Here is a 27377-nt window from a genome sequence, read left to right on the forward strand (position 1 = left end):
CTGGTATGTTTGGACTCCGGGTATGATGATGTTATCTTTTGAAATGCTGTATTAGCTTCACCATCTATGTGATAGGACATACACGTTCCAAAAAGATAAATTTTTGTCTCATCAGATCTCAAAGTATTTCCCCAAATGTCTAGAGGATCACCAAGATGTTTCTTGGGAAATCTGATTAAGTTCTTTGTTCTTTTTGGTTTGCAGTGGTTTTGACCTTAGTAGTTTCCCATGGAGACCAATTGTGTCAAGTCTAAGTTCATGTTAAATCATTAACATGAAGTGAGGCCTGCTGATCTTGAGATGTTCTGGGTTCTTCTGTGACCTCCTGGATAAGTTGTCACAGCGCTCATGTTTCCTCCTCCATCAGTGTGTGAAATCTGAATATTGCAGAGGACTTCTTGGATGCTATATTCGGTAGGATATTGTGTTTCAAGTCCCATTCGTGCAAATTCTGCATGCCAATAACATCCTTGGCCTGTTGGATGTCCACGCTTGATCTACGTTTTTAGTGGTTGGTCATCATGATGAAGGAAATTAAGAAAATAGTAAAATGTTGGTTAATTGATATAGTCGCAATATTGACCAATGGAATCAAAACCTGATATCATTCAGCTCTACTTTCTAGACTGATGGATTTGTTTCTCAACTTTTCTTGAATTTCCTAACGTCGGGGCATGATGTGCTGCTTTTTGGGATTTTTTTAGCCTACTTCATGGTGTCAGACAGATTCTGGTTAAGTCTTTTTTTTTATTCGAAAGGCCAGCCCAGGTTTGGCTGGCGGAACTGAACCAAATAAATGAGGGTAATCCCAGGTAATTCATGATTTTCACACAGTGCCAGGCTGATTTGGGTAGCCTCTTTTCTCATAGTGAATGAAATAATCTTTACTCAATCTAATCTTTTTCCTCAAGTTATCTTTGTGTGGATTTAAACTTCCTTTGATGATCTGAAACACTAAATGTAACAAAAACCCCAAAATACTAAATATTTCAGGAGGTTAAATTCTTCTTCACATTATTGTGTCTTAGTTAAGGCCATCAGTAGTTAGAAATCGACACTGTGGTTTGTAGGGAAATCTTTCTCAAAACAAATTGTTTTCAAGAGAAACAACCTGGACTCCAACAGGTCCATGTCTGCCAGTAAAGCAGCGCTTTCAACCTCTGCAGACAGTTTTTATGTGATGTTTTTACCTTAATCTGAAGGTGAGTAACAGCTAAATACCTGAAAATGCACAAAACAAATAATCTAAACAAAGTCAGCTTGGATAAAAATCATCAGGCCCATTCTCCCTGGTCTCAGTTTCATTTGACACAAACTTATCTGAGCAGTTTTAATTTTTTATTTCTGCATCCTGCTTCTCGACCAGTTGTCCTCGGGCCCTTGCTGTCTCTGCCCATGTCTCCCATCCTGAAATGTGCTCATGGAGCCCAGGGAAGGGAAACGGAGGGGGAAAGACGAGCTCAGCCAAGAGGCCTTGAGGCCACAGCCCTCTCTCCGGACCCCCCAACCCTGGGTCAGCCAGTCCTGCTCAGCCTCCTCAAGAGGGAAATCGCCCGGCTACCTAATCGAGGAGGAGGACGGAGGGAGGAAGATCCCCTAGTGTCTGGTGTAATCAACATTTAGAGAACAGCTGGAAGCAGACAGAGAAGGAGTGTTTATTGTGGACTTTCTCACGTTTAGGCGCAGCTGATCTGTCATGTACATGTGAGCGGCGTTTCGTGTGGTCGGAATGTGATTCCCGATGGCCTTCAGCGCTCAGAGCAGGTTTATCATCGAGGTTTTTGCCTACAAATAAATAAATGCCTCCTCTGGGAGCACACAAGCTCGTCTTTGAGGGGAAACTGTAAGAGCATGAAATGTCAGATTCCAAAGGAGGAAAGATCAGAAGATGGATATTTACACAAGAAGTTTGGTTTACAATTGTAAGATTTATTTTTCTGTGTTGTCTGCAATCTGTTAAGGTTTCTTTTTCCCTTATAGTAGATGCAGAGCAGATCTTCTGAAGATTTAATTTAGAGATTTTTTACTGTTTTAAGTGACAAATCAGATACATGATTCTTGTCTGCGGCAGTCCAAATCTTTCCATTTCAAGTAAAACACAAACACCAAAAAAAAGCCTTTTCTGGACATTTAAAAAAAGAATTTTATCCGTATTTCATATCACAAGATTTAAGATACATCTCTTTATCTGTTGAAATGAGCCATACTGTTCTGAAACAGCTCAATAAGTTCTTGTTATTAAGTCTAAACTAAATGAACTTGCCTATGCATCAATGCTTGTGCCTTAAAGTTCAATAAGAGCAGGTCAGGAGCTCCAGTTGATCTAGTCACTGCCCTTCTACACGCTACCCTAAGCAACTACTGAAGGGATGGTTTAAAGGGGTCCTCGGATCAACTTCACCTCACTGGGGTCAGTCAAGGTCCTGGTGGATCACCAACATAATAAAACTTGACTATCTCAAGGTAGTAAAAGGGTTTAAGTAGGTGTCCTTATGGAAAGATCATTAACAGGTTATGCCGCACCTACTATCAACCCCAAGCGTGACCAGGGGGCCATGGCTTGGTCTCAGCAACTGCAAGTCGTACCATGGGGGACAACCATGTCCCTGTCCTTCCTGTGGGGTAGTGTCACTTGAGACACAGGCAGCACCTTTCGCCCCTGTATTACTGCTAATGTAGGCACAGCTAATCAGCCAACGTGTCTCTACATGTTCCCCAATGCTTCTACTCCAAACAGAGCAGTCCCAGTGGCCTGTACTGGAAGCTCGATGGGATTTGACAAAATGCAACATGTGAAGGTCTATTGCACGGACACTAAATGCAGTAAACTTGGAAACCCGGTAACTCAAACCAAAACGTGGTGCAGCAGTCTCAACCTGGCCATCCACGGCCCATAACTAGTACTCAGGTCCCCCCGTTCTCAGTGATTTCCCTATGCAGTGCATGATGAACAAATCAGACCATTTCTTTTTGGCTTTTACATTGTGTTTGAGAACGCACATATCTTAATAAAAATTACTGTCTAACAGCTATTATTTTTTCACATTAACATTTATGCCCTTTGAATACTGATGATTACACTGGTTCCTACTATCTGACTGTAAATACCGTCTTCAGTAAACCTGGGGAGGGATCAACAGGTGTAGCACCAGGCTGGATTTCCAATCTACTGTTGCTCTGCTCGTTCATTTTCCCCCACAAATGGAAAAATAACGGGGGAATGGCGCATGACGCAGCAGTGGAGTGTGCGACCCATATATGGAGGCTTCAGTCTACAACACAGCTGACCCTGGCGGGGTGGAGTCCCCCTCTCTTCACCCCACTTCCTGTCTGCCTATTTTCAAATAACAAAAAAGAAAGGTCACTAGTGCTGCAAAAAAGTCTAAAAAAAGAAAAATTACAAAAATAAAAATCGGATCCAGGAAAAGTAGTGGTAGTAATAGAAAACTACCAGTTTTAAACTACAAATCGTGTTCTTAAAATCCAAGACAGAATAGCAATGTTAACATTTTCAACAATGCAAAACGAATCGATAAAAGAACATACGTCCAAACCACAAAGTTGAAACATTTAAATCACTGAAATCTTCCATAAGACCCACTCAACACCTGAGTGGGTCTGAATTAAACCCACTGGTTTCCTCCATCGGTATCTGACACACTGACACACAAACCTGAGGCCTGCAGCAATGAAACCCACCTGACCCGATTACTTCAAAACTTACCCATCTGACTCCCTTCCTTGTATATTAGTACAAGAAAATGGCACAAAAAGAAGGTGTTAAGAGTCATTTTTAAAAGCTGTGATTATAAAAACTCTCCTCATTTAGAAGTATTTCTTTAGCATGGTTGAATACTTTCCCAGCCTTTGAAGGCTTTTAATATTTAGTTTTAATACTAGTTCTAGTGCTTCTAAACTCGAGGGGTGAATCCGTGTTGTGTCTACCCATAATTTAGATCTTTAGACACTTTGTCACAAGCACAGGAAGAGATTTACTGCCTGGAAAACATATTAAATACATTTATATATATAAAGTGAAGCCTAATACAGCTAGCTGGAAAGTCAAAAGCGGTAATTTCAGAACATGGTACCTGTTTCAACATTATTTAAGTGTTACTGTAATGTAAATAGTGATTTTTGATTTTCCTTTTTCCATCAGTTGTTAATCTGATCTCTCCACATAGAGCTTCACATAAAAAAATAATAAACACATTAGCTAAAAACTTTTCATACAGGAGATTATCAACTGAAGGATGAAGCAGCTCTGTGGACCATTGCAGGATGTTTTTCTTCTTTCTTAAAGGCAGGATCCTGTTTATCTGCTGCTGGTGGACTTTTAAACCGGGCACTAATTCTGGATCACGGTCAGGCGCAGAGACTGGACTAAAAATGACCATAAAAAGCCACCAGCGTCCAAGTTAAAACAGTAAAAGATCTTTCTGAATGCCTGGAGAACTATTGATCAAGACCACCTGCTTGGCAGAAAATGTAAAGTATCTCCTTCCCATGTGTTTGGTGTCTCCTAAGTCACCTCCTTTCCTCCTCCATGTTAAAAAATTAGGCACCCAATTTTCTTATGTCTATTAATAAGCCAACATTTAACCTTATGCGTTGCTTGTTTTGGGCCTCTAAATTCTCTAATTGTCTCGGGTTCTGCTTGTGTTTCACAACATCTGTATCGACCATCTGACTAATTGCAGCAGCGTACGATCCCGTCTGGATCTGGAATAACCTGCGGAGAACCTCCTCACCGCCCCGAACGTGGCCTTCCGGTCAGGAAGAGGAAGCATCCTCATTGTTCTTCGGCAGAGATGATAATTTTCTATAATTTCCAGCATCTAAACAGAGAAAAACCATGTGAGAAAACAAAGCGGTGACCCGCCTCCACCTCCTCTTCGTAAAAACGCACCGAGGCCTAGGAGAGAAAAGCCCGTCTAAAAACAGACCGCGCAGCTGGCGAGCTGCAGAGAGAGGCGTGCTTTTCACCGTGCGCAGTTTACTCCTGCTAAATGTATGAAATCAGACTCTCACTAAAAACTACAATTACAGGTGATATACAGATTGAAATCACAGGGGCCGCTTTTTTTGTTGAGGAAAATTGTCCTAATGAGTGGTTTGGCGATTTGTGGGGTGGAAGGGAGGGAAGGGTTGGAGCCGGTGTTGGAGGAGATTGTAAAGTCTTCCTGAGTGTGTGTCGGGGTGGAGGGGGGTGGAATAAACAGCTGCACCTGCTGCTGCTGCGCCGCGTACTGCCACAGTTAATGATATCGGATGATATCATTAGGCAAAGTGCTCATAAACAGATGTTGGAGGCGCTGCCTAAACAGTGTCAGCCGAGTCGGTTTGCATCTCTGTGAGCGTATTATTTATGTAGACGTTTAAGTTTGTTATGTTAATAACCCCTCTGTTGGCATGCAGGGGGTGGTGCAGGAGGAAAACACAAAGATGACACTGGTGTGTGCTCATCGAAGCAGCGGAGAGTTAAAATACACCTCGGAGGAACATCTGAGGTGTGAGCAGCAGCTCGGATCCTGCTCAACAGCCCGGGTCAAGGACAGGGAACCATGTCAGTTTGTGTAAAGACAAAAGGTCAAAGCCTGTTCCTGGTCACATGTACAGGGCCTTTTCCACAGGCTGACAGGTCAGGACCACAAAGGAACAAGGAATTTTATAGGAATTTAATGTTTAAGACCAACAACAATAATAACTATAAAGCGAGAAAGAAAATAATCCAGTTTTAAGCATTTTCTACAAATAAATATCTGAAAAAACTTTAAGTGCAGCATGCATTTATATTAAGCCCCTTCAAAATAGCTCAAACTCCGACTGGATGTGAACAGTATTTTTCCAGTCATGACACGTATTCTGTTAGATTTAGGTTTTGACTAGGCCAGGGGTCTGCAACCTGCAGCTCCGAAGCCACACGTGGCCAAAGACCAGAGACGTTTTTTATATAAAAAGGTAAAATGGAGAGTTCTAGCATTAGTTTCTGTCTGTATTCATGCTGTACTTGCATAGAATTACAACAAGAAAATGAGTCCAATGATACTACTCTTTTTGCTCTACTTCTTCATTTTGTCATTGCTTTGCAAACTACATGCTCTTTTTCAGTTTGCCTAAATTCGGAACATTTCATTTAAGAATATTTTTTAATTGTCATAAAAGTTGCCCGTCGTTGGTTTAAAACTGTAAAATTAGAAATACATTTCTACTTCTTTAATTTAACTATAAAACAAACAATTACTACAGTAATCTGATAAGCTTGCTTTATTTCTAAGGGTCAAGTAGGTTTTATGGCTCTAGAACAAATGTTATATAAAGGTCGCCATTCCCTGGACTAGGCCGTTCCAACCCATTAATCTGCTTTGATCTAAACCATCTAGACCAGCTTCTCTGTTCCTGCTGAAAAGAACATCCCCACAGCATGATTCTGCCACCACCATGGCGTTGTATTATCATGAGGATGGTATCTTCAGGAGGATGTTTAGTGTTGGTTTTGGTCTCATCTGAACAGAGAACCTTCTTCCATATGTTTGTTGTGTCCACTACGTGAATTGTGGTAAATGTCAACAGGTCTTCTTAAGGCTTTCTTCCTCCCACTACTACCTAAAGGTAATATTTGTTGACTGTGCGACTTATTATTGCCCTGTTGTTGGATTCTCCATCCTAAGCTGTGGATCTCTGCAGCTCCCCCAGAGTTACTATGAGTCTCTTGACTGCTTATCTGATCAGTGCTCTCTTTGCCCAGCCTGCCATTTTAGATGAACATCCATGTCTTGGTAGGTCTCCAGTTGGTCCATCGTCTCTCCATGACCAGATGATGGATTGAACAGATTCCTGTGAGATGTTCAGAGCTCGGGATATTGTTTTAGAACTTAAATCTGCTTTAAACTTCTTCACAACGTTGTCCCTGTCCTGAATGCTGTGGTCCTTGGTCTCCATAATGCTGGATTTTCTCTAATGTTCTCCAACAAACATCTGAGACCTTCACAGGACAGGTGGATTGACACTGACATATCCAAAGGCAATGATTGCAATGAAGGATTTTATTTAGGGGCATCCGAGTAAAGTGAGCTAAACACAAAAGCACATGATTCCCTTTTACTTTTTTATTTTAAAAACATTAACCTTCAATCTTACAGGTATGGACTATGACATGAAATCTCAAACAAAAAGCGATACAAGCTGCAGCAAAGGGTTAAATTGGATGTTTTCGTTTTTTTGACGCCATATTTTTTCCTCTATGGTAAATAAAATCTTCAAACTGAACAGCTGAAGAAAACTTGTTGCTTGACTTAATGGTGCAACTTTCACCTCAGCCTTCACGTTTCTTCTTCTATTTAATGTGGAAAGTAACCAGAAGTTAGTCGCCGTATTTCAAACAATATCCCCACCTACTGGTGAGGAGTGTGAATCAGGGAATCAAAATTTAGCATTCATACCCAAAGATTTGCAATAATATTTTCTTTATGTGTTCATGTGAAGCAACATGAAAATATTTCCTATGTTCCAAAAGCTTTATCAGCAAATCCAACTAATTTATGCAAAAAAACTATTTACATTGTTGATCCTTCTAAATGTTCTGGACCAATTCTTGAATGTTGCTAACCCATTGCTGACTTTTCCTCAGTTCCTAGTCACATTTTAAAAGTTTGAACACAAAAACACAATGTGGCAAATAATTAAAGAGTGGTCAGGATTGAAATTGTAAAAGATGGATGGATGGATGATTAGATGAATGGGTGGATGAATGGAGGCACAGGAAGAGTGTACAGACTCCATGCAGCTCTCAATATTTTCCAGTTCTTTTCTCCACTCATAGATTCTAGATCTGGAAAACACCAAACTTTTCCAGACTTTCCCAGTTTGTTAGTCAGTTTGTTGTTGTTTAGAGAAAAAAATTCCAGATATTAAAGAAAGGAAAGCCTGCCCTCAGTTTTACAGCACTCCTACATGTGTTAACAGATTTATGGAAAAGGTTAGTGTTCTGTTATTCTGCTCAGGCACTGCCATTTTACCTCCTCCTCCCCTTCACCTCCCTGACTGGGGAGGAAAAACAACTGGGGGGAACATGCGCCCATTTCTCTGGCACCATTATCCTCATTTGTCCTGTCAAGAGAATGACAGGCCGGTTGACTCTTCCCCAGATACGACCATTAGGTAACGCGCTGTCATCTGACAGCGAGGCATTCTGCCGCTCCCTAAAAACCCCCTAATTATTTCCTTCGCCAGAGACAGGCGGCGGCGGGTAGGTAATTTTTAACCTTTCACGTGCACCTGGGGAACCCTCCTCCGGGGAGCCAAGGTGCCTGTGTGGCATTCAGTCATCAAAACATGACCTTTTATGGCCGTTCGGAGAGCAGTTGGCACCGGGTGCCACGCGCCGGCTAATGCTAATGTTGATGACTAATTTATGCATCAGCCGAGTGCATCTGCAGCAAGTTTGGGGGAGCAACAATGTGTGATAGTGCGGTGAGAGGGAGGAAGAAGAGGAAGGGGGAGGAGGGGTGTCATGGCTGCAGAACAAGCAGAGGTGAGAGGTGTTTTGGGGTGAGGGCGGGTCTTCTGAGACACCCAGTAGTCTGGCACGTCAGGGAATTGTGGCTAATTATGTTGCAGGGAATACATTCGGCGTGACCAGTGAGCCTTTTTAGAATTTGTAGAGCAATCTGACTAACGTGGCTGACCTTTACTTTTTTTTTTGTAAACCCAAATTACAGGAGTCCAGAGAGCATGCAAGATGTGTGCATATTCAATGACCTAATTGCCTTTTTTCTTGTTAGGATGCCCTGCACCTTTCCAACCGTCAGGAAAGCAGAATGACAAGAATCAAAGTATCCTTGATACATGAAAAGCTGCCTATTCTTCTAAAGGAGAAATTATTCTCAACTATGGCAGTCAGTTTGACATTTGTTTTAGATTTCCCTGATCCTGATTCCAGTCTCAAGGCTTTCTATGCAGTGGAATACCCTAAAAGGTGACAGATTATGCTTCAGAACATATATCAAGGTGTTTTAAAGCCATGCCAACATAGACACAGAAAAAGGCCAAACCCTGGCATTTGAGACATGCCAAAAGCTCAAATGTATTTAATCTCGTCAACTTTTTTTTCCAGAAGACCAAAATGTAGAAAAACTTTTTTCTTTTTTTTGAATTAAAACAAAGATCAAAGTATAACCCTTTGACAGCAACGGGCACCACTGTGAACACAGTGGTTGCATGTGTCTGGGTGTCGGACTCTTGTGTGTCACTTCATATGGTGCCACTGTTGATGAAGAAATTCAGACTGAAATCCATGACAAATAGGGGATATTTTGTCAGTTCTCCTAGACTATGACACTCGTACAGGTGAAAAATATTGGTGACTGCAATGAGCTACTGAGGAAATATTACCAACTTAAAACTAATTGCCCTTTTTTTAAATAGTGATTTTATTGTCGGAGGAAATTGCAATTCATCATTTGCCCATTTATGTGGAAACAAGTAGGTATTTTTGTTTAGAGTGTTTTTGCAAACATTTAAATGTTTAGAAGGTACGTTCTCCGTCTTCTCCGCCGTGCTTGCTGCTTCTATTGTCTGCAGCTTCAACCGGCCCACAAGTGATGTTACGGTTCGTGCAGAAGAACCAAGTATTCTGCGGTCCCCGAGTTGAACCAGAGTTCGCGCTTTGGACCTCTTTACGTTGGTGGAAACACACACGTCACCGGTTCAAGATCACGTTTGGGAACCAGAACGGGCTCTGAACCACATTGGTGGAAAATGGGTATAGAAGTCATATTTTGTTGTTTTGGAGAAATATTCAAAAAAAGTCTAAAAAGTTGCAAAGAGCTTAACAAGAGATTAATGGGACATGAACCGGTTTAGGAGTCAAACGAGGTAAAAAAAAAAAAAAAAAGCAATTTAATTACACTAAAGAGTATTGGAAAATGGTCAAATATGTGGCCACATTAGATTAACATCAATATTTTAAACTGAGCCATGAAACCATTCCTAATGGGTTTCTTGGTATTTTTAGATTGTAAACTAGTTTAATTAGTATTACTTCAAGCATTTGTTTTTTGGTTTAAACAAAGTGGTGTGTAGATTGATGAGACTTTGTTTGGCCTTTGTTCATTTTCTGTATTCCTTTTGTTCAGTTAGTAGTAAAGAAATATTACTTAAAAATAAACTTAAATTTTTATTCAAACAGAGATTATCTCGTCTATTTTTCCACTTTAATTCAAGTGTTTATTCATCTTTGAACAGCTTTAAAATATTTGTTTTTATTCTTGAGAAATAAAATCTTTCCCAACTCTTAAACACACACATTCATACATTGATATGTTGATGGGTAGGCAATTTGGGTCAAGGTTCTTATCCAGGGGCCCATCAACATGTGGCTGGGGAGGAAGCTGGAATTAGAGGTCACAGTTGTCCCAAAACATGTCAAAGTTTCTGGTATAAATGATGTATTTTTGTTCATATAAATGTGTAAAGCTTTAAAATTAGCCATGATTAGACATAACTTTAAATACGACTAATCATGTCCTTGTTGATTGACAGTTTGATCAACAAGGACAGTTTGTTTAGATTCTTGGTTTCTCTCTGATCGAAAGTATAAACCTTGTACAACAAAATTATTCACTTTCTATTGGCCGACTAGTTTTGCATATTTCACAAGTTCGCTTTTGATTGGTTGATCATCACCTCTCAAACAACTCTTTCAGAACCAGAACTAGCATAAAGTGTTGCCAGACAGAATCAAAGAGGAGCCTGAAAAACCAGTCAGATTCTGTTGCAATACAGGTTTTTGTTTGCATCACAGGGCATACTATGATTCCAATTTGTTGTAAAACTGCTGCAGGATTTTTCTTTTGTTTTTCCTTTGCATCACACAGTTCAGAACATTTAATTTATCCTCTCCCAAATCCTCCACCTCAAACTTACTTTGGGTATTGTAACTAAAAGTTCATTCATCCAAATTTTATGCAATTTGCATAAACACAGCCAAAGTTGTGCAACAATGAAATTTAAGAAAATCTCCCGATATCCAGAAGGCTTAATTAAAGTCCAACAGGATGAATTTTCTATTATCCCCTTTGTAGAGCAAAATTGCCCCAACACAGTGAGGCAACCAGACCCGCCATACGGTTTACCAAAGCTGTGAGGAAAAATAAAAATACATTCTGTTTTTCTATATATATGTTTAACTTCTAATTCGATCTTCTTGGTTATGCTAATTATCAATTCCCAATATTTTTGTTATAATTCTGAATTGATGAGTAATTAGTTTATATTGATGCCAAATAATAATAACCTTAAAGATACACAAAATTCATTGGCTCTTCAAATAACAGGTGAAAGAGTATTATTTGGGTTTATGCATATTAATATAAATTAACAAGTTATCAATGCTACAATATGCAAAAAAGATCACTCTTGGAAAATATCCAGAAAAGGATTACATTTAGGAAATGTCCTTGTCTGGATAAGTATGGAAAGACCGTGTGGACCATTAATCGACCCTGAAGCCTGAACACTCTATCTCGTGTAATTTTAAAATAATGTTTCAAATCTACACTCTAAAAAAAAAACGACTTCAAATTTACAAAATATGGAATTTTGGCCTGAAAAATGTGTAGAAACCCGAAAATACAAATAACCACAGCTTGATATCGCTACATGCCAGAAAATGATTGAAAACAGAAAGAATCCGGAGTGAGGTCATTATGCTTTATGCATGAAAGGGTTAAATGTTCATTCTTCTTGCAGGAATATGGATGGGCGAGAATCAGCAACCGGTTGGACAACGGAAAGACAGACATTTATGTGGAGGCTGAGAATAAAAAACAAAAAACAAAAGGCTCAGCCTCTGGCTTTTACAGTTTGTTTATAATCTTCCCCAAATTCCTGCAAGTCCATAAATTGATATTATCACAGAGCGCTTGGGCAGGCAGACAAATCGAGGTGGAGAGGACTGGATGTGGCTAATCGGATCAAAAGTAAGTGATGGTGCTATTCTGCTTGAAAAACACCATTTGTAAGAATCGGGCCTGCTTGTCCTCTCTGTTTTTGTGTATTTATAGTGAGCCAGAGGAAGACAGGAAGACACTGATGTTTATCCTCCCTCCCTCTTCCCTTAGTTAGAGTCTGGAGAAAGGTCACGGAGAAGTGTTTCCCTCGGAGCGTCGTGGAGCAATAAACTACTGGTAAACACAAAGCAAGACGGATTCAGGCTGCCGTACATTTGTGCATCCATTAGTGATTTATACTAATCTATTTTTTCTCAGGCCGCCCTCCTGCCTGCCGTTAAGCTTCGAAATTACACGTTCTGTCACGAGCAGCCGCTCTCACCTGAGTATTGGATTACCGAAACAAAATATGAATAATTAATACTGAGAAATAGGTTCCTGGCAACAGGAATAGCTGCAATTTAATAATGAGCATTGTGTTTCAACCTCCTCCTCTCATGTCGTTTCATCTTCTCTGGTATCTCCACCGAGGGAGTAGCTGCATCTTCCTCCTCCTCCTCTTTTCTACACTGCCATGCAAAATTTTTATTTTGTCACACCACAAACTTGAATGTATTTCCTCCAGATTTTATGAGAGACGTTCCTCCAACTTGAGTCAAGATTTTGTAGAACCACCTTTCGCCACACTTCTACTGCAGGTCTTTGCAGATCCAGAGCCTGCACAACAGCTCAGGCTCAGTCAGATTGGCTGGAGAACATCTGAACATCACCCAAGAATTGTAAATCTTCAGCTTGACTTTGACTAGGCCATTCTATGTATGGGGTATGTGTGTGTTTAGGGTGATGTGTAGTTTTGCATGCAGGTCGAGACGTTTTGGTCTCATCTGACCAGAGCTCTGTTTTCAACATGCTAGCTGTGTCCCCTACAAGGCTTTGATTAAACTGCCAACATGACTTAAGGCTTTCTTTCATCAATTTCCTTCTTGCCTCTCTTGCTCCACTAATAGTTGTCATGTCGACCACCTAAGCAGCGGTTCTCTGCAGCTCCTCCAGAGTCAATACTGGAATGATTCTACAGATTGGCCTACATTTCTCAAAAAATAAAAATAAAAAATGACAAAAAGAACTATATTTTTGAACAGAAAATTTAAGGTAATTTAAAAATTCAACATATTTGACTAGAATATTAAGAAATTAACTAAACCAAGATAATGCAGGTCACCTATTGGTTAAGAAATATACTCCTTTACTATGAGCTAATTTAGATACATTTAAAAAATGAGGGAAAGGTCACTTTTTTATTGAGGTGTTCAAATTATCGGCCATCAAATGGTACTGGTCACATGGTATTTGGGTATAACACTTGAGCAGCAGGGGGCACTGTTTTAGATTACTTAGATATTTTGTGGACATGAAAGAACAAGCTAAATTCAAATATAAACATAACAATTTAATGATGTATTAAACCATTTAAAAAGATTTGTAAACAATTAAATGACAAACGTATTTTTAAATCATAATTTTGAAACCAAAACGTTTTAAACTTGAAATTCAGACTTAAAAACTGTGAGTCTGGGGATATAATGAAAAATTTTGGGGATCTTTTTTATACTGTTCCTGTTCAGGGTGTAGCCCGCCTCTCGCCCTATGACCACTGGAGGTCCAGCACCACCCTACTATCTGTTTTCTTTTCTGACTTACCTGTCACAGCTGAAGATAAATCCCCACAGCATGATGCTGCCACCACCAATAATATATATTTCAAAATTCTGGAGGTAAGTTGTTGCAATGCATTTTATTTAGAGATATCGGAGCAAAGGGGGCTGAAATTGGTATGAAAACCATACTTTCCAGGTTTTCCATTTTCCTTGCACCTCACAATAATGATCTTTGAGTTGGTCCATCACATAAAATTCTGATAAAATACCCTCAGGTTTGTGGTTTGTAACGTGACAAAATGGGAATATATCAAGGGTGTGAATACTTTTGTACTGCTGTCCCGCCTGGGATGAACTGAGAGACCCACCTTCCTCCTCCTCCTCTTCTTCCTATTTTTTTCCTCTAATAATCCACCGTTAAATAAATTTGAAAATACCCACCCAGGGGTGATCAGACAGCCACAAACCCCTGTCATCTGTCTCCTGGAGCTGCCAGGCAAAACAGGGGAGAAGGAGGAGAACAAGAAGAAGAAGAGGATGAGAGCCAGGATTTCTTCTTCATCGTCCTCTCCCTTTTTCTCTGGCTCGGTATTATTCTGTCAGAGGTGAGACAGAAGAAGAAGAGGCTCGTTTTCGCCTTGCCAGACAACCGAAGGCGATCTGCCATTTGTTGGGAAAAAAGGAAAAGATTTTCCATACATCCATCTTTATTTAATGAGAGAATACACGAGGAGGAGAAGAAGGAAGGGAAGGAGACAGAGAGAGAAAAAAACTTTGCTACATATGGAGCGCTTCTTACAACTAATCAGCAGACTGTTGGTGATTGGGGCCGCGGGCGCCAGGTTGGCTCGAGCCGGAGTTAGCACAGTGCCCAGGTCTTTGCTGCAGGCTGCACAGGTTGGCCTCAACTCTGCTGGGGAGCAGATGGCGAGCCAAAGCTTGTAGTCACACTTACCTTCCCCACTAAATCCCTAATCCCTCCGTGGACGCTCCTCCAAGGCAGGTTTTTGGAGGCAGAAATAGGGGTTACAATCTGGACCGGCACACCGCCTGCCAAAACACTCACAACACAGAAATGCAAATTAACTTATTTGTGTTGTCCGCCGGCCAAGGCGCTGCTTCTTTTGCGAGTAATTAAGATACCTTGAAAAATGTTTGTCAAAGATCAATAATTTGAAATAGATAAATAACAATGCAGGGGAACAGATGACTCGGTTCTGAGGTGTTTCGGGCCTCTGAAGTGAAATAAAAATAGAAAACCCAAATGGACCTTTCCTGCCGAACGTCCCCTTGAATCGGCCTTGGCGACACCTTTCAGCGGCGCCCGTTGGCCGCTGTTTGAACGGACCCATTCTCGCAGTTATTAGCCTAGTGTCAGCAGTGCTAAATGCTCTGCAGATGTTGATGCATCGCTCTGGATCCAGGAGCAGGAGAAACGGTTCAGACGCTGAAAAGCTAAACACGTCTACATCTATTAGAGAAGAGCACGAGCTGGCTGATCACTCAGAGGTGATGCATTACAAACAATGCTGTTTAAACAGACTGGGAGCTGCTTTTATTAAGTTTAGCCGCATGTTTGACTTCAAGTTTATTGGATTAAGTCAGTTTACTGAAAACAGTCTGAAAACATTTCTTGAAGACAGACTTTGAATCATGTTTCTCTTATATAAAGAATGAATAAGCCTTTTGTTCAGGTCATGTTGTTGCAACTAGTAAAAAAAAAATGCTTTCAGAAACTTTAAACCTCATTTGTCATTGGAGAAAAAAAGTACACCCTTGCTGCTTTCGCAAGATTTAAAAGGGAAAGTATCAGCCAGATGATGCAATTACATTGAACCTCATTAAGTGATCGTAATCGGTGTAAATACCTAAGGCAGAATATAAATTCAGAAAGGTTCCTGCTCTGGAGCATACAGTTCACATTAACAAAATACCAGGGCAGAAAGACAATAGCAAGGGTCCCTCAGCATGTCACAAAATGTGGGAAAGAGAGGGAAGATAAATATTTACCCCAAAGTTGCTGCAAAGTTACAAAGGAGAGGTCCATTAAACCCAACCCTCCTGCTTGCATACAGTTTAAGAAGGAAAGTAGCAGGTGTGTAACACATTGCCAAGATGGAAAGACAACAGCAATGGGCATCTGAGTACGTTATAAAATGCACAATCAAAGTCAAATACATTGGAAATATATTGAGTTTAAATCAATAGGGTTTAAGAAGGAACATCGCAAGTTTGTAACATAAAACCAAGGCGGAAAGGCAACAGCATTGACCAAGAGAACCAACTATTTCTGCCCATATAAGGCAATTTCTTTTTCTATCTTTCCCTTTTTATTTTGTGGCACTCATGGCCTTTATTTCACAGTAGACTGAAAGGAAATATGCATACAGAGAAGAGGGAAGACATGCAGCGTAGGGAATTGAACTCCGGATGGCTGGGTCAAGGACTAATAGCCACTGTATATGGTTCACACGCTCTGCAGCTACACCACGTGCCGTGCAATAAGGCCATTCTCAAACAATCTGAAGTCCAACACTCAACAGAGAGAAACGTTATTCAAAAGAGGAAATAATTTTAGTGATATTCACCTCCACAAAAAAAAAAGACAAGAACTTAATCTCAGACTCTAAAGGTCTCAGTTAGCTTGATCTCAGCAAATTCATGAGAGGACAGTTAATTAACTATGACATGTTCAGAAACGTTTAATACACCAGCATGGCTTAGGTTCGGAAAGATGCTTCATCCTAATGCACAGCTGCATGTTTAGAAAAAGGAATCTAGGTGTTCGAATGGCCCAGTCAAAGTCCAGACCTCAACTTGATCGAAATGCTGTGGTGGGACCTTTCAGATAACTGTGCAGAAACAAACGTCTGTAAACCTCAATCAACTGAAGCAACACTGGAAAGAAGAGTAAGAGGAAAATTCATCCACAGTGACGTGAGATACAGATTAAAGTCAGACAGAAAACAGCAACATCTGAGTCCTGGCTGAAAATGGGCCATCCACAGAACAAAGACCTCAGTTTCTTTCCAATCTTTAGGACGCTGCACTTTGTACATGATCAGGTGACCTTCTTGCCAATGTGAGATCTTTACACCCCAAAACCCTGCACTGTAAGACCACCCTTCCTGATGCAAACCCACTAAATCGCCCATTGACCTAACATGGATGCTGTGGAAGGAAAATGTTCCAGTCAAGACTTCAAACTGGCTAACAGCTTTAAGCTTTATTAATACAGATTCATGTTTTTGTGTTTTGAATGCATTAACTTTTCATGTTTTTCCTTTTTTAATTGTTAATTTAAGAAAGTCTTTGTTACTGTTCAAACAGAGGTTTCAAGTAAGCTTCTTCAAGCTTTTTGGGTCTTCCTGTAATGTAAAAAATCTTTTGTCCATTTTTCCCATTAAAATTATTTTTTTCTTGTTATAATAAAGTCAAGTACTCCTACGGCCGCTTTAACATCTTCATTTAATTACCATGCAAGAAGACTCTTAAATTCTGACTCCTGTGATCTGCTTCCAATGTCTAAAGTTACCCTTGACCTTCTTTATTTCAATATTTGCATGAACTAAACAGCGTTTGTGTACATGTGTGGCTGGGTATTGTCCATATGCTTGCTCTGTTTTCTCATTATTGTGGAAAAAATGTAAAAATTAATTGATTCAGAATGTATTGCTAGTAATAACAGACTAAATAGGTTAGAGGGGAGCCTATTATAGGTTCAAGACAGAATCCTGACTGAATGCCAAGACTGGGAGTGAAAGGCAGAATGTAGGTTAGCATATATTATAGGCCATTTGTCACCATAACTGACAGATGAGACATAAATGGAGCTTAGGTGGGATCTAATAATATGCTGCTTTATGAGGTAGGTAATGCTTAAGGAGGATGTCCGTTTTATGATAACTTTAAATATTTTTGAAGCTCTTAAATGATGATGTATTTAGTGATAAACTGCATCCAAAACATGTCCCCTGTAGTCACTGACTAAAACAACAGCTCCTCCCTCTCCCCTCCGATGTAAACAGTTTTCCGCTGCACTGCTGTCATGCACCCTTCCAGCAGCATTGTACTGTAAGTCCGAGAGGGTCTGATAGGCCTCTGGGACCAACCAGGCGGATCAAACAACCTCCTGAGTATCGGACCAGATGTCCTTACTGGGCCGGGTTCAGATGGTCCCAGCGAGTAGCAACATAAAGGTCAGAGTCACACAGTGGGTTAAACTGGACCCATCATGAAACTGGCTCCGGGTGCAGGTCCGTGCAGCTCCACCCCGCTCATCGGCAGGGATTATTTCAATTAAAGCTCATGCTGGCTGATCGCGGGATTACATCAAGGTTTAGAGTGGTAGGACACATCTGAACACAGCACATGGTCAGCCAGACAGCTCCCAGGGATTATATGGCTCCAATATGACAGAAACAGAGTCATATGCACTAGGAATATTTGCAACAACAGAAAAACATGGAGCTATTGTTTTCACAGTTAAATCTTTTAAATGGTATTTTTTGGGGGGAATATATATTTACATACCCTACTGGTTGTAAGTTTTAGATACACTTTCTCACTTAATAGGTCTCTTTATTTTTATGACTACTTACATTGTAGATTCTCACCAAAGGTGACAAAACTGTGAATAAACGCACATGGAAGTACAAAGTAAACCAAAAGTGTGAAATAACTCTAAACATTTTTATATTTTAAATTCTTTAAATAGTCACCCTTTGCTCTGATGACTGCTTTGCTCTCTTGGCGTTCTCCACATGAGCTTCATGACATGTTCACCTGAAATGGTTTTCCAAAGAGTCTTGAAAGAACTTCCCAGACGTTCATTGAGAGACGGCCAGAGGTTAATATTTCAGTCATTACAGCAAAGAGCGGCTACTTTAAGGAATCTAAAATATAAAACGTATTTCAAGTGCTTTCACAATTTTTTGTTTGCTACATAATTGCATATGTGATCATTCACAGTTTTGATGCCTTCAGTGAGAATCTACGTACATTGAAAATACTCATAAACATGAAGAAAACCATTAAATGAGAAAGTGTCTAAAACCTTAGACCGGTAGTGTATATGTACATATTTGAGAAATTGAAAAAAAAAACACAGATTTAGTTTCTATTTCATTTTTTTATTACTGTTTTGCGATTAATACTTTATTTGTAAGAGAATTATATAAAAATAAAGGTTTAGCAGCTTTTTTGCCAACATACATTCATTCTCCAAAATAAGTTAGTCTTAAAACTTTTTGTTGTCATATTGTAATTATGGACACACTCATGTGATTTAAGCTAACCCACAGATGACCTAGATTGTTTTGTACATGGTTTCTTTTCATATGTATAACATTAAAAAAGTAAATAGTGTTACATTTCAAAAGCATTCAGTGATTAAACCCCCTTGCAGGGATGATGTAAGGCTTGTACAGATAAATTAATGCTGTGGCAAGGGCTATTCATCTCACAAAAGAGCACCATTGTTTGGCACACAGTTAGCTTGAGATATTTAGCATTTCTTCAGTTCGTGATAACGGCAACTCGAATGAAAATTATAGATTATTTTTCTAGAAAGTAGGTTTTAGGAGTTGATACTCAAATACCATACTTAATGGGTTCAAGTAATGTTCAATAAGACCAGAGTCAAACATAGAAAGAACTAATGCTAGGGTGCAATTTATTCCAACACGCTTGGCAAAAGTGCTTTTAGCCCAAATAGTTTTTGAAGTTCTTTGTTTCTGTCCACTAAAATTTACCATCGGTATCACTATGCAAAGGGACAGTACAGGTTTTTGGGAAATGTCCATATAATGTTTGTACCGATTTACATATTACAAGCGTATACCAACGTTAAGGCAAATAATATAATATCCAAAAAAAATTCTGAGCATAAGTCTGCTTTTATCTATCTATCTAACAAATTTTTTTTTCTTTCTAGAGATCATATAACAAATGAAACAATCTAGTTCTTGCTATCAATTTAGGCTACCTTAACTAGATTTTATTTGAACAATTTTCTTTTTTACAATTCCACTTTTTCTGTCCATTACTATATAGTCATTGTCATATCTCTTAATGTTATCATAAATTCATTTTGAAGTAGATAGAATATTACGTTTTTGTATCGTGTGAAAAATTTGTATAGTAGCTAGAAAAGCTGCATAAAAAGCTAACACTTAGCTTGAAACGTGCAACGAAAGAACTGCACATGTAACAAATTTAAAGAAAAATCTTTAAAACAATTTGAAGAAACTTGACTAAGTATTTTTTTATAATATTCCTGTTTTCTAGAGACCAACATGTATGATTTTCAACATGCTAGTTCTTGCTATCAAGCTAGGCCTGAGTTAATTTGCTTTTATCTTGACTCACTTTAAAAAGTCTCTTTTTTTCATTATAATATGGCCATTTTTCTACGTTTTATGCTTTCATAGATTCATTAGGTAACTGGGGTATCAAATAAAACTTTTAACGTAAAACAATTTGTAAATGTCACAGAAGTAATAATATAAACTCAAGGTAAAGCTAATAGCTAGCTACAAAGTAGCGACAAAGTGACTGCACAGACTTTTTTTCACATTTTATATTTCTGAATAATAAAATTCAGCTGTCATTTGCATTTTGTATGCATTAATACAAATTCATTTAAAAGTAATAAGGTCATCAAGAACAAACAAAAACTGTCAAAATTAGCAGACAGAATTGAAGCAGCAAGCAATGATCATTTTCAAACTAGTTTCTGAGTAATGGAGACTGAGTGGGTCTCCTGTAAAATATACACATAATTTGCGTGCTCGAAAATAACAATTTATACATTTACATGCCTCTGTAAGACCTTATGTACCTTAAAGACAGTCAATGTGTTTTACATTTTAAAGTACGTGTATGTCTGAGGGATTATATATATATTTATGACTTCTTAGGTGTTCACAGATTTTCACCCTCTTTTATTGACAGAGGTAAAAAAAAAGAAGGTAAAAGAAAGTGTTTATTAAAGTCCCCGTTTGTAATTAGTCAATGATGTTTAGCCGCAGCCTGAGGATCATGAAAGGTAAAACCAGCCAACAAGACACTATTAGCCTCTGCCCCTGTGTGCTGCATGCATTGCATGATGTGGACATGAATAGCATTACCATGCAAGCCTGCCTTTAACATTCATGGGAGGAAGTGGTGACTTCGTCTGGCATTTCACCTGCGGCCAGTCAGGACTGATTGAAATTCATTGGAGCAGCCGTTCGAGAGGCGGCAAAGACTCACCTAATTGGCCCTGGAGCCTGCCCTAATTTCTGATTCTCAGGAATGTCCACATTTCAAAGCAGGACTCAGATCAATTAATGGACCGGTAATTTGTGTAATTTTCATACAAGGCGGGAGGCTTAGGTTGGAAAAATCAGATATCAGCCACCTTCAACTGAGCAAGGCAGAGCTTTGTGCAGAACAATTCGATATGATTTCAGTCTGCCTCTAAATTGTGTTCAACTTTTAATGGTTTAAATGCTCAATTTGTGATCATTTTTCTTTAGTAGGATTGGAAAATATCTTACTTTGGGGCGAGGAAAGTGGGAAATTTAAAGGTGAATCCTTCCCCAGATGGAATACTCATACATTTGTTTTCACAAAGACTGGAATAAAATAAACATAGATTTAATAAAACATACATGTGACAACGGAAGATTTTCCTAAGAGAAGCACCGGTCCCCCAAGTAATACTCATAGTATGAAAAACAATATATAGATCAGTGACTGAAACACTTACAAGCTTTTTAAGGTTACATGTTTCAAAATAGTGTAAGAGAAATGTGTTAACCACCTGAAAAGCAGACAAAACTACCCAGTGTTCTTCTAAACACTTCCAGGACAGTTAAAATTGCAATGCTCACTCTTCTGAGCTGGGTCCAAGTACAGATAAGGCATCAAGTGCTGCACACCCCGTTGATGATAGCCTAGCTTGAATGTTAGACAGGAAATACTCTTCCCTAGCGGTTCACGACTGATCTTTGTTTGGTGGGTTGTTTAATAACCAAATGGATGGATGAATGTTGATGTTAGTGGGACCAAATGACTGAAATGTATTGACATGTTTTATATATTCTTGGTTCTAGGAAAAACGAACTCCTGAAAAGAATAATCATTACAAAAAACAGCACCAGAGTACGTCTGAAGGTTAATCAATAAACCAGTCAATAAAACAAACAACTGAAATCTGAATCATCACTGTCATTCAGATTTCATATATCAAACCTATTCAACTTAATGTGTGGAGGCAAACCTTAGCTGAAGAAAACAAACTAGCTACTTAGCAACTTTTTTAAATTTGGCATTAGCTAAAAAAGCCAGCCTATTAGAATAACTTTCTAACTTACTTTAAATTATAATGAAACCCAAGGAGGTTAGCATTTGTACACAAAATACCAGCTTATAATTCTGTCCCATGTTTCAACTGAAAGGCTGGCCAGACAGCTAGTGTTAGCCAAAATATACTATCTAAGCTAATTTTAATACAAATAAATAAGGGACCAATTAAAACAAAGCTTTAACTATAAAAATAGACACACACATTTATAGAAAAAGAGAGCAAGCTATTTGTTTTAAGCTGAATATCATGAAGCTATCTAGCTAGCAATGCCTCTGCATTGGCATGTTTCAAAGCACAGAAAAATCTTAATTTACTCGATTGGAAACTCGCATATTTACATAATTGCAATCTGTGCACATCTACCGATTCTTTCAGTAATTCATGTATCACCTTTGGTGAAGTATAAGAAGAGAAAATAATAGTTTCTCAAAAAGCTAGGAAAAATAAGAATTAATGCCAGATTAGCGTCCTCATGGGATTTCTACTCCCCCTGTGACAGCTGTGACCGCGCGGTCCTTTAGTGCCGAGTAAGGTGTGTAACCCCACTGCTTTCTCAACAGCAAACCATCTGAAATATGAATGAGCTCTCAGTCTATACATCATGTTAGCTGACATGTTATATTAAAATTTATGAACGTCTTCATCTAAAAGCACTTTCTGAAAGAACAGATCTGCCCTGACACTGAAGTTGCACGGCTGGTTGGAGACGCAGATAAATGTAAGTCACAGGCTGAAGGTTAAAATAATGAGCTGGTAGTGTGCGCTGCTCTTTAAATCCAGGTTTTAATGCCAAAATAAAGATGCAAAAGCCGAATGGTGTGATTTGTTGAATGTGATATTAGTGCCAAAAAAGAAACAAAGTGACCAAAAAGCAACAATTCATGCAACAGGAAATTTCTAAACAAGTTAATGATGAACAGCGTGGATCCCAACCCATTTTCCCTCTCCAGGTTACGAAATAATACCTGTCATCTGCGGGCTGCTGAACCCTAAAACGGGGGCAGGTTTTCCAGGTCAGCCCGCCATCTGTCGCCACAGCCCGTCTCCTGTTTGGACACATCAGCACCTGATTGGCTGGAACACAGTCCGGGTGGGTAGGTCCAACAGCCGGACCCCACGGGGATCTAACACAAGCGCACAGAGATCATCACAGCTGAGGATAGAGAAAATGTGGACACGTGTTTATGTGCTGTCCGAGTCAATAACAATTTTTTTTTTTTGGGATTAATGTTGTCTGTCATGATTAGACAGATTTATTAGAAGTGTACAATTGCATGAACCCGTTAATAAAACGGATTATCAGTTTTATTATCTGTTCTTTTTATGTGTAATATAAAATATTCTGACAGGTGTTAACAGCTTTCCAAGTGATTAATCTCTTTCCCTCTTTCGTCAGTTTTCCAGTCAAAATGAGAGAAAAAACAAATAGACACACCCAGCAAAGATGGACCCTGAATGACAGTTAACTGTACAGATTATTATTTTCTCATGTAAGCTCCATCCATTTCCTGCACTCCCCTCCTGCCCCCCTTTCCCTCGCTACAGTTCAGCTGTCTGGTCAATGGGACCAGGGCAAGTGGCCAAGCATGTACCGCCAAGCCTCCCCTCCGCTCCCTCCCTCCCATCCAGACGGCCTCCTGTTCAGCTGTGCCACTCGCCGCAGGTTCCAGCCAGGTCAGATGTTCAACACGGCCGACAACATGTTCGCTCCTCACCGCTGTTTACCACGCCTGCCTGTCACACCGGCGATCCAGTCAACTCCTGTGAAGGTCCGCTGAAAATGAAGTTGTAATGGATGCAGAGTTTGGGCCGTGGCAGACTGGGAAAGCCCCAAACTGTTTTTATGGCACAGATTCGCTCCACTAAAACCCAAACTAATAAAGCTCGGCTTATCTTGGGTAACGCGTACTTTCTCCAAGATAAGATTGCTCTGTGGCATGATGTTGGTTATTTTTTTTAAATAAGAGAGAATCATTACATTTACCAGAAACAGTCTACAGTTATTGTACATGTACTAGAGACAACATATAATACCAAGTTTATTTTCAGAAATATTAAATGCACTCTATATTTACAAGAGACAATGTTTTTAATGTGTAAGGTTACTGTGGATGTTGTTTATTCTAAACGGTTAAAAGAGACTGTGTGTTTATGGTGTAAGATAACCAAAGACTTGTTCACGCTTTATGTTCACCGGGGACATGTTTAATCTACATGGTTAGCACTGATAACTAGAGGTGCACCAATTGCAGTTTTCTGGCCGATACCGATCACTGATTTAAAAAACCTGTTACATCAATTCTGATTTTGGCCGATACCGATTTTTTTTTTATAGCTGACGCTGTCAGGTGTTCTAAGGTCACAATACACGTTCAATGTCCCAATCTTATTTTATTGAAAAACATTGAACAATACCCGTAAAGCGTTACCAACTTGTTTTAACTGCACATGAGGAAGTATTGCAGTTCCATTAGTATTTCATTCTTACATGTTTTAAAAACAAACAAAAGTTGCACAACAGGTTAGACGATTAGATAAGATCGGTTTCACATGTAAGTATCGGCCAATCGCCGGCCGATCGGTCGGTGCACCCTTACTGATGATGTGCTTTAATCTATATGGTGAATGTTTACATGTTTAATCTATACTGTTACTGCTGACATTGTGTTGTGTCTATATGGTTAGCAGAGATGACGGGTTTAACCTGTATATTTAATGTTTAAAATATATATACTGTATAATTCCCGAAAGACAAACGATATGGATTGTATATTTATGTGAAATCAACATTAAAACACTGTAAATTAACTGAGACAACGTATGTTTAGATTTGGTATATTTACGTAGACACAAGTATTGTACACCGTAAATTTACTAAAGACCAATAATATCTATTCGCAGTATCTATTCGTATTCAACACACACACACACACATATATATATATATATATATATATGTGTGTTAAATACGTTTAATTTAAATTAAAAATTGTCATACAAAACCAGGTGTTACTAATGGATAGATTTGCTTCTCACTATACAGAAAATGTCTTCCATATAATAAATGTAATAGATCAAAACTTTTGTTGTAATCTTTAACCAGGGACCTCTAATTTTTTTTAGTTTACTGCAGATATGTAAATTAATATTTTTAAATATACATTTTTCAAAAAATGTTTAACTGCAAATTGTGAGAATTTTTTTTCTTGATTGATCTCTTTTTTATTAAAAGGTATAAATGGTTGAATAAAGGGTAATATTAAAACATAACCACCATATCAGTTGTGTTAAATACTGCAGTGAAATTTAATTCAAATGAATCATTTTTGTGCAGCTTTTAAAATATGTTTTATCAAGCTAAAACAAAAAAAATTATATTAAAAAACAAAATGCTAAATCTTTTCAGGTGAGTTTTCATTCTTGATTCTGATTGTTACACCAGTCATCAAATAAAACGTTTTCTGATTGTTCTTCCACAGGTCATCACTGTCATAGGGCTTCACCGGGGAATTTAATTACCTAAATCTATCTTTTTATATGCATTAAAATTATGGAAATAATTTTTCTTTCATTTTAATTGTGTAACAAAATATTTACTGCATTTCCACTCACTTTTCATCCTTAATTGTAATTCTTACACCAAACCTTTCACCTAAAAAATTTGAACAAAATCTGAAAATTAGTAGTTTTAACATGTTTTGATTCCAATACCAGGCGTTATATGTGAAAAACGGGAGTTTTCCTTACTGTTCTTGAACTTTTCATCACTGACAGAGGATTTTACATGGGAATTTGTTTTAATTAGCTATAAACATTATGTAATGACCACAATTATAGAAACAAATAATACTTTTCTAAACTAAAAAGAAATCCAATGCTTTTCAACTGATTGCCTTGTTTTTGCTTCATACATTCATTTATTTTATGGTTTCAAATTTCCAATAGTCCTTCAATGTAATATGTTTCAAATTTAATGATGTTGAGCTTTCATACCAAATGTGTAATTTCTTAGATATCTAATACTTTGTCAGCTGAAATAAACTGATAAGGTTGGTTAAAGTAAAAATAATCACTTTAAACCCTTTATTCACAAAAAAAAATACTTGTTCTTATTCTCATTTTCCAACTAGATAACTTAAAAAGCTTAAATTTACCGCTGTCTTTACTTGCTTTAGATGATAACCTCCGTCTGCACATAATGTAAGAACATGCAGCAGGGTTTCTCTGAGAGCACATGTTTTCTGTCTCAGCCAATGCCCGAGTCAAAGGTGCAGGTCCGGCCACGCTCGCCGTCGCCCAGGTGCAGAGCAGATAGGGTTGCAGCGCGTAAACGGCTAATTCCAGCACGGCTGTGGGAACGCCAGCTGCCCCCGTATTTCTCAAAATCTAAAACTGTTGTGGATTTTCGCGCCAACAGAAGGACCCGACATGCAAGAATGAAAGCAGCTTGTTTCCCGAGTCTTCCCACGTCAATAAAATGAGCGCTTGGTACAGTGGCGAAACCTAACTTCTGTTCTCCAGCTTTCCCTCATCACCCTCCTGCTGACTTGCCTTCCTCCTCCCCGTGTTGACGGATGATATCAGATCTTTTTGAGCTCGATCAAAGCTGGAGGATTCAGGGAGGAAGCATGCATATGTTTGACAGTAAAAGCCTCTCACCATCTTGACTGTACTTCTGCAGGAAAGCCAAATGCTTTCATAACATTTCTGCTCAATGTATGCAACCTTTGAACCTTGCAAACACTTGCTTCTGCAAATGAGCCCGCTCTCAGTTCGATACGTAACGAGGCTTGCTTCCCAGAGTGCCTACGCAACCTTTAAACCTGCTTTTTTAACTGGTCTCTGTTCTATGTTGCTGTGAAGCCACTTTTGAGCTAATTTCCACCACATTTTTTTTTTTTTTTTTTTGGAGACTGAAACAACCGGTGCAAGGTCAAAGTGCTGTTTGTTAAAAAGCAGCAGAAGTTTTTACTGAAAGTTGTGGACAAAGTGCAATCCTCTTAAAATTTCTATTTTGCATGTGTATGTTTATTTATTTATTACACTATTTTACTCAATACTGTAGCTGTTGAAATCATGTTTGCAGTTTTTCAGGCATTTTCTATTATTTCTATGTATTTTCTTCTAATTAAGCATATAATGATCATTTTCCTCAGAGAAAAGGGACTAAAAAAACCCCAAAAAACAAAAATATAAAAATATGAATAAAACACTGCAATTTCATGTTGGAGTCATTAAATCTAGTTCTGATCCAATAGGTCCCACAGAAGTGCAGCACGTCCGTCAACATATTCAACTGTCGGTGACAAACACAGACCGACTGTTGTCGTTTCTGCGGCAGCTTGCGACTCTTCGGCAGGCAGATGTTCCCTGTCAGGCGAAGGTCGACCCGCGAGATGAGACGGGACGGTTCGG

At 38.9% G+C, this 27377-nt stretch overlaps 1 long non-coding RNA gene across 1 annotated transcript in view; it reads right to left on the bottom strand.

Moving 5' to 3' along the window:
* Positions 1 to 27377, bottom strand: part of LOC124861549 — a 263240-nt gene that overhangs the window by 68085 nt on the left and 167778 nt on the right. The window contains exon 4 of the long non-coding RNA XR_007036665.1: positions 22928 to 23115. This is a non-coding gene — a long non-coding RNA (uncharacterized LOC124861549). The remainder of the gene's footprint in view (positions 1 to 22927; positions 23116 to 27377) is intronic.

The sequence above is a fragment of the Girardinichthys multiradiatus genome, chromosome 24 (assembly GCF_021462225.1).
Source record: "Girardinichthys multiradiatus isolate DD_20200921_A chromosome 24, DD_fGirMul_XY1, whole genome shotgun sequence".
NCBI classification, from domain to species: Eukaryota; Metazoa; Chordata; class Actinopteri; order Cyprinodontiformes; family Goodeidae; genus Girardinichthys; species Girardinichthys multiradiatus.